This window comes from Pungitius pungitius, chromosome 15 (genome assembly GCF_949316345.1).
Source record: "Pungitius pungitius chromosome 15, fPunPun2.1, whole genome shotgun sequence".
Lineage (NCBI taxonomy): Eukaryota > Metazoa > Chordata > Actinopteri > Perciformes > Gasterosteidae > Pungitius > Pungitius pungitius.
This window is the reverse complement of record NC_084914.1, coordinates 11,883,780-11,891,352: the sequence shown is the minus strand read 5'-3', so window position 1 is coordinate 11,891,352 and position 7,573 is coordinate 11,883,780.

Sequence of the window (7,573 nt, the reverse complement as noted above, 5' to 3'; positions counted from 1 at the left end):
GGAGAGAGATAATGAGCAGCCTTTAACAGCTTTTTTTCCTCTTGTCCCCACTGGTACCTTGCTTCTTCATCGTCTCAGCACAAGTTTGTCACTTAAATCTTTAATAATAGTAATACCGTTTTACCCTGCCTGTATGTGGTTGGTATTCTGTAACGGGGGAGGTTGAAATGAATCTCTTTAGCAGAAGGAGTATAAGGTCTTTAAGCACAGTTTCTGGATTACGGTTGGACTCAAGGGGGAAGGATCTAAGCCAATAAAAACGTAGAGAGTCAGCTTAGGATAGAGGGAACCACTGGGGCGAGGTTAGATTAAAAAAAAGGACATTTTACAACCAAATTGGATTCAACACTTTAGTGTTGGTTGGATGATTAACACGGGAAGTCACATTGATGTACTATTCTCTCTGAAATGTTACATCACTGTAGCCCACTGCGAAGAGGGGGGTCACATGGCCGGCTGAGTCCTTCAGGCCCACGGAAAAAACACCAGCGTCTCCATCAAAAATCTCCACAGATGGAAGCAAAGAACAAAAACATCCTGTTTCAGTTTGGTTTTACGTTACGCTCCAAAGGTGCAGACCAACAGAACACACACACACACACACATCAGTTGTTTCCCCCCGTGAGCATCACAACACACTCCAAGTGTCAAGGTTGGCAACACGTTGTGCCGACAGCGGCTATTTGTCTATAAATATATAAGTAGGGTTTCCAGTGTCTGCGGGAGGCGCGTGGGATCGTTGAGGCGAAACTGGAGCTGAAGCCCAGGAGCCAGGTGTAGCTGTTTGAACAAACGAGACTTGAACTTTTGTTCTGCTCTGTGACATGTTGGTCTTTCTTTTCCCCCGATGAGCTGGTGAGATGCTCGGCAGCGCATCACAGCACGCAGCACAGGGAGACAATTAGCACCCGTGAAACCCAAGACTGAGCTGTTCATCTGAGAGTCAACTGGTTTACTGAAAGAAACACACGGGCATCTTGGAAAATATTCTTGTCTACGTGGCTTGAAAGATATTTAATGTTGATTCCCAGTGATGATTATTATAATTTCTTAGAAACATTTTCCCAATTTGAAGTTTCACCTTTGTCCGACACTCACTCGAGCTGTGTTTTGGTCTCTTCCTCCCGAGGGAACGATTTGTCTCTTAATAGATAAATGCTGCACCCCGTAGTCTAGCTGGTCAATTTAGTCAATCTGCCATTTGATGCTGGGCAGGTAGTGTGAAAAGAGCTGTTTTCCTGAAAGCTGGTAATCATGAAAAAACGCTGCAAAGATTAATCAAGTGGCTTTGAACTCCCCTGTCATCATGTTGAAAGAATCCTTTTAACAAGTAAAGCTCAGCAGTCTTTTTCAGGAGGAATTTGCAGTTTAATGTAATGTTGAAATGAATTCATTTTAATATATTCATTAAATCATATGGAATCAAATCTTTATGAAAGTACAAAAAGAGAGAATAACATGAAATTCCTTTAGCTCATGAGCTAACACATTTCCCTTCACCGTATCGGTTATACTTCTGAAATCAGTGACTGAACAATGCTGAACAAATGACATGCAGGCATTTAAAATATACTACTTACATGTTGATCTGAGATCCGCAGACCTTCATGGTTTAATGGGACCCCCATTGTACATTAATAGCAGTATAGAAGACAGGAGCAAAAGGTTGATGGTAGGTAGCAGGAGTTTGCATATGTGTTCATGGTGGCATCATGTTTGGCGTGAGCAGAATGCTTGTTGCTTATCTGAGATCAGTTTGGACCCAATTACAGACTGCTTTATTTGGATGGATGTAAGACGATTCCCAACCAGCACACAGAAATGCAGTGACACACAAACACACACCTTCTCACACATCACGCAGGAAGCAAAGTTGTCAACATGTTCGTCACAAATGTCAGCAAGCTTTAATTACGTTCATGTTTCAGCTGACGACTCCTCCACAACTGCATTTAACTGCATCCGGTACGTGAAAAGATCGTTTTACTTTACTTTTCGACTTATTTAAAAAAAAATCCATTTCTGTGAAGGTAGCTGCTGTACCCTGCAGTTACCCTGAATAAAACCTCCACGTTCTATAATCCATTCATCACCTCTTCCTCATTCAAACTTAACAAATGTGTTGATCATTCCTGACTAAGGGAGAGGAATCCTGAATATAAAAAGCTACACAGAATGTTAAATGGGCACAATGAACTTTGTTCATGCACTTTTTACCATGACAAGCTGGAGCTGTGTGTATAGGGGGGGGGGGGTGACATTCACAGCACACTTCATGGGACAATGAGTAAATATCTCATGCATGTCATTACACCTTCAGGGTGAAATGACTTGTTGGGAAACACGGTCCGTGTTGGCAGCAGATGTGACAAAGCTCCCACAGAACTCACAGCAGGGTGAATTTCATATTACTTTCCCTTGATGCAACGCATGTCTGTTTCCTCTCGTTATCCCTGTTCTTTTCCTGAAAAAAGATGTAAAAGGTCAACCTTCCATGATCTCTATCTGGTTTACTCATATTGACATGTCCAGCACTTAGTAAAAAGAGGAGGATTTCAACTACCGGAGTTTGCTGCCTTGGAGTCTTCATTGAATCAAAGCGATCATTATGTGGGACTGAGATGGATCTGCTTCCTCTTCCCTGTGATGCTTTCCACTACATTTGAAGCACCTTGAAATCAGCAGCCTCTTACTCTATGCGATGGATGCCTTATTTTATCATCACGCACCTTATGTCACATGCTGGATGAAAACAAATCCCATAAATAAATGAGAACTTACAGAAAACAAATGTGTGGTAGATACTGACAGATTTACAATTCCCAAATTGAGGAAAATGTCTGGAAATGAATGGTGGGCTGCTCAGTTAAAACTGTGTTTCTTGTGTTCTCTTGATGGCAGTGGAACCTCTTCTACTTTTTGGGCAGGTTGGGATCTGGTTAGTAAGATATGGTTCACATCTTACTCATGTTCTTTAAACACCGAGCACGCTTCCAGAACAGGGTTTTCCATCATCTTTATCAGGATAGGAATGTTATAATTCATTGGAAGTTGAGTATGCCGCTCACTACTAGATTTTCCTTTTGGTGGATTAGTGATCATGCTGACTGAGAAATATCTTACAGTTACTTTCCACCCTTAATGTGCTATGAAACACATTAGGAATGAATCACAACATAAATCACAACATTGTTACGTCAGAGTAGAGAAATTGCGCATCTTTTTTGTCAGAGCTAATGGAATGGCGAGCACTGCTGAGATGAACTCAAACTTCAATCCCAGCATGTGGTCTTCTGCAGGTTTTGGATTTGAGTTGGAACGCTTGCTAAATAGAGTAAGTGATTTAAAGTCCACTCTTACGCCCGCTCAAGCGCTTTATTATTGTCTTGTTCCAACCGCCAGCTAAGCCCTCCTTATGCTCATATGTTTATAGTTAGGACAGCATTTAAGAACCTGCAAGCATTGTTCAGAAAATAAATATCCTGCCAAAATCAACACAACAGTTTGAACATGTCAGAGCCAAATGCTTGCTGCATTATTTATTTCTAAAGCTTTACTGTTCAAAACCTTACCGTAAATAATAAAAGTTTAGCTTTTACCGAACTAATGAAGATCTGCAATTGCTGTAAGGGACTCCAACACCTGCCACAAAGTGTCACATCTGCAAACTGCAGCTAAGCTAACCATCTCCTGGGTGTAGCTTCATATTTAATATGCAGATGCGAGACTGATTTTGACAATTTTGAATGGATAAAAGTTAGCTTAAAGTTTAAAACTTTGCAACCCCTCATGACAACATTTGGCCTGGATCAGATGGGCTCCCCAGTCACAAACACAAGTGTCTGAGGCTACCGACCACAAGATAAATGATTGTGCAATTATAATTACCGCATATCTACCTCTGCTCAAACAACCACTTTCAGTAACTTAAACCTGAACCTTCATTGGATCGCTTGAAGTAAAAGCCCATTAACTGCACTCTTTGAACCACAGGGTGTATTTAATCACCCACAGGCTAACTGTGGTAAGGGGAACATAAACCTCACTGATTGTGGGTTTCCTCGTGGATCTGGAAACCGTTGATTGAGAGGGCTGATATGATCTGAAAGGGCAGCTACACTCTGATGGGCTTTGTGCAAAAATGGCAACTGACAGATGCATCCAAATAGTACTTGAAGCTATCTAACACATGAAATATGTTTAAAGACTGACAAAATGTGCGGCTTGTCTGAGGGTTATTAGAACAGCACAACTTAAAGGTTGCAATTTTCCATCTAATCAAGTAAACTTTCCATTCCTGTCTAAACATTTAAAAGATGTTTTCTCATTGTTTACGTAGAAATAACCCGATGGGGCCCGAGGAAGAAAAGGCTGGCGTCAACGTCCCGCTGTGCTTCATGTTTACACTTGAAACTTTTTTTTTTTCCTAAACTGAACGTGTGCGACCTTGGTGGAAAGCAGATTAGATTAGAAGACGCTGTGTAGATGAAGCCTAAATCATTTAAGGAAAGGTTTGGTGTGTTCCTTTTAAAGCCCTTGTGTGTGTGCGCGCGTGTGTTCAGCCTCCTTTCATGGATTCCACATACAAATAAACCCGTGTGTAGACAAAAGCCCTCACACACACACACACACACACACACACACAAACCGACATTGTATACGTGTTAATAAACCATAACATCTTGCCCTGTCTGCAGTTATCTTTAATGCACATCACAGTTGAGCTTTACGTTTGTTTGTCAACCACTAAGTGAGAGGCAACACATGTGCAGGAAATGTTTAAACGTCCAACTCGGGATTATCTGCTGATGTTGTTGGACTACTGTGAGCGCCCAACACATCCTGCTTTCAGATTTTCATTCACGTTATCTTTAATGCGGCTTCGATTTGGTTAGCCAGCCGATGACGAGGACCGACATGTGAGCTGTGACAGCGATGTGAAGCAGCCGCTGTGGTCTTGACTCTGCGACGTCATGAGTGCGGTACACATCTGCCTCACGACTTCGGACTGTGTGCCACAAAGCGTGTCTACGCCTTTTGTCCAAGTGTTTCGCAAAAGAAGAAATAAGAAAAGGAGCCTGCCACCGCGATGATAATTAATGTTGCTCTTATTCCTTTCCATGGCATCGGCGCAAGCCCATCAGCAAATGAGTTGATTGGAAAAGACAAGGCAAGTCAAGCAGCAGAGTGACAGACGAGCCGGTGTCAGCAGCTGTTACAGAGCTTACTGCGCGGCCTGATGTGGATACCAGTCCTCGGGGTTGGGTTGTCCTGTCACGAGACGTCATGTGGAGACCTGACCCCCACGGTCCACCCGACGCCGCTCACGCCTTTTGATCTCAGGGACTCAAGGGTGGTTTTATTTTTGCCTCAGGGAAGAGAAACAAGGTCTAACAAGACTTTGAAGGCACACAAGCTCAAGCAGGTAAAGCCCTGCGACCTTTGCAGCTGATGAACAAACAGATTCCAGTAAGTCTCCGTGGACTTCAATCAAATCCTGTATTATAACTATTTTTATTATTCATTTTAATTGACAGTTAAAAAACGTTTACTGATGGTCAAGACATTTAGGGTCCCTGCCGGAAGCCGGGGGGGACGTACGATTTGAACACAAACGTGTGAAAAGTAGCATCATACAAATCAACACTCCCTCAAACTCAAGACAAGGAGGATGTATGTGGGCTTTGTAAAACGGCACCAGGAGTTACCCTTCATCTGATTCTCTCGGGTCAAAAAAGATTTGTTTTTAAAAGCTACTCTTCCTTGGTAGCATTGGTGGTCCGGTAACTAAGTGTGATCCCAGATGTGAATAGACCCCCTCCCTCTCTATCTCTCCCTCTGTGTTTACCTTACAAAGTAACTGGACTCATTTTTAATTCAGATCTTATCTTCTTTAACTATTCCTGTTCTTCTTCTTGACAATAACGTCAACGCCTTTTCATTAAGTCATACTGTATTTTATATGCGCTTCAGTTTTGCAAATAGGTCTTCGTATTTTCTGAAGTGGAGAAAAACGGACCGACAACAAAACAGTTTTGCTTTATGAGGTTATGCATCAAACAAATAGGGGAGCAGCTCTTGAATGTGAGAGGAAGGGTTGTTGGTTTTCTGAAATACTCCCCTCAGCTGAGCATGAGTGAATGCCGCATATCAGCAGATGGGACTCATTATTTTTACTTGACCCAAAAGACTCAGTTCTAGCTCTTACAATATTGTGATGGATAATGTTGAGTCCGCCATATATCTGCCAGTACAAGGAAGTGATAAAACAGGTACTGTGAAACAATCACGCCTACACCTGTTGCCCCTACTGGTGCTTTGAAAATGTAAAGTGTTTGATGGGCACAATTTTGCAAATGTCAAAAATGAGAAGACTTTCTATTTGTGCATTTTATGGGGCATCATACATTATAAATGGAAGCTTTAAAAGTCAGACCGATATATCCAGTGGTCTCATTATTGCAGTAAGAGAAAAGGGTAAATCTGGGGGGTTGTGCGTGGTATACATTGTGTCTGTACAACCCTTACACGTGACTGTCATGAAACGTATATTATCTTAATAGAAACATTTAATTGAATGTGCTGACAATTCAGTTCTATGTTGCTACCTTTTCCTGTGCAAGTTTTGTATTAAACATATTTTACATTCATCTACATGTTATACTTGGAATCTACATAATAATGATATTATTGACCATGAATTAATTAGTACAATTAGTACCTTTAATTACAATACAAAATCTAACTAGACTCTTTGATATTATTCATTTCTCCTGTAGTATCCATTCATTGAACTGTTACATGGCCCCAATGTGTTGTTTTGACTCATGGCCCGTTTTGTGTGCGATTAGATGTGAACTCAGTCCTTAAGGATGCAAGTCTACTTTCCTGCTTGCATGCCTGCCCAAAATGTGTCGACGCTTTCTCTGTACCTTCTTTCTCTGTCTTCTCAGGGAATGCTAAACATTCCCGAGCTCTGCGAAGCAGAGACCCCTGAGTCAGTGAGGTCACGACCTCTCACCAAATGAGCTGTATCTGCTTCAGATGGATGCTGATTACTCAACGACGTCCTTCTGCAGACGTGTCAGTGAGGTGTCGTAATGGCCGGAGGCTGCTGATTCAGTGCCTTTAAGTGTGGAAACTAATATTCAGGTATAAAAATCAATCTGACAACTTATTCCTTTCAATAAATTAATTAATTATATAGAAATTCTGCCTGCTCAGTTCCTCTTGAGGCGCGCTTAAACAACTTTAAATTATAGTTGCATGACTGCATGACTTTTCCGTGCTTCAAAACCCTGCCTGAATGGCTCACTTTGTCAATCATTTCATTAAATCAGCTTTAAATACTGTAACATGTGCTTGCTCCTTTTCAGTTGGCAAATGAGTTTGTGAGCTACGTCCAGAATAAGACAATGGTCCAGTTGAAGACTTGCAAACTGTGTCTCCGCTTGTGAAGTTTACGACATGTCGAGGAGAGAGTTGTATATTTTACCCACAGAAATACAGGAAATGTCTCATAGTAATGTTTTTTTTTTCCTCTCTGCAGCAGGTACTGCAGGCATCTGAGTAT